Source organism: Arachis ipaensis, chromosome B03, assembly GCF_000816755.2.
Source record: "Arachis ipaensis cultivar K30076 chromosome B03, Araip1.1, whole genome shotgun sequence".
Classification (NCBI taxonomy): Eukaryota; Viridiplantae; Streptophyta; class Magnoliopsida; order Fabales; family Fabaceae; genus Arachis; species Arachis ipaensis.
The window spans coordinates 15,438,446-15,439,236 of record NC_029787.2 but is presented as its reverse complement, the minus strand read 5'-3'; positions in this window follow the sequence as shown (position 1 = coordinate 15,439,236).

Here is a 791-nt window from a genome sequence, read left to right as displayed (position 1 = left end):
AAATAATCATGCGAGAAAAAGAAAAAAAAAATAATGTTCAAACACAAGCATATGGAACTAAAACATAATTGGATACAAAAAGGAAGATGTGATATTTTTTAGTTGATAAGTTAATTTTGTTATTTGTTATTTTGGATTTAGGGTTGGCAATGGATAGGGTAGGGTACCCTACCTGCGGATTGAAAATTTTATTAAAACTTTACCCTATCTTATCCGCGAGTTGAGAATCTCTAACTCTAACTCTAACTCTATCCGCATCCTAAAATTCTAAATTTTATCCTACCCTACCCTACCCGCAGAAATATCAATTTTTTTAAAGTAAATATAAAATTCATTCATTCCAAATTTCATACATACTAGTAAAATAAAAAATAAAAAAACTAATGCTTTAAATTATTAAATTAACTAATTAGTTTAGTGATTATTCATTTATTATAAGTCATTACACGAGAGATGTTGTGAGTTTAACTTTCACCTCTTTTATTATATACCTAATTTTTATAAAAATATGTATTATATATGGGTGCGGATAAGATAGGATAGGGTACACTCTAAATCCGTACCCCACCCTATCCACAGACATATCCGAGACATATCCGAACTACCCTACCCGCAGACATATTCTTCGTCACAGCTCTTCCGTCAACATCTTCGCGGTTTGCCGCTCTTCTGTCAACAAGTATCAAGTTCATGTTGAAATAGGTTCGAAACATGGATAAAAACCATGATGAATAACGTGATTTTCAATGTGGAGTTGGTGACAGTTAGCATAGGTTGAAACCAGAGAAAAA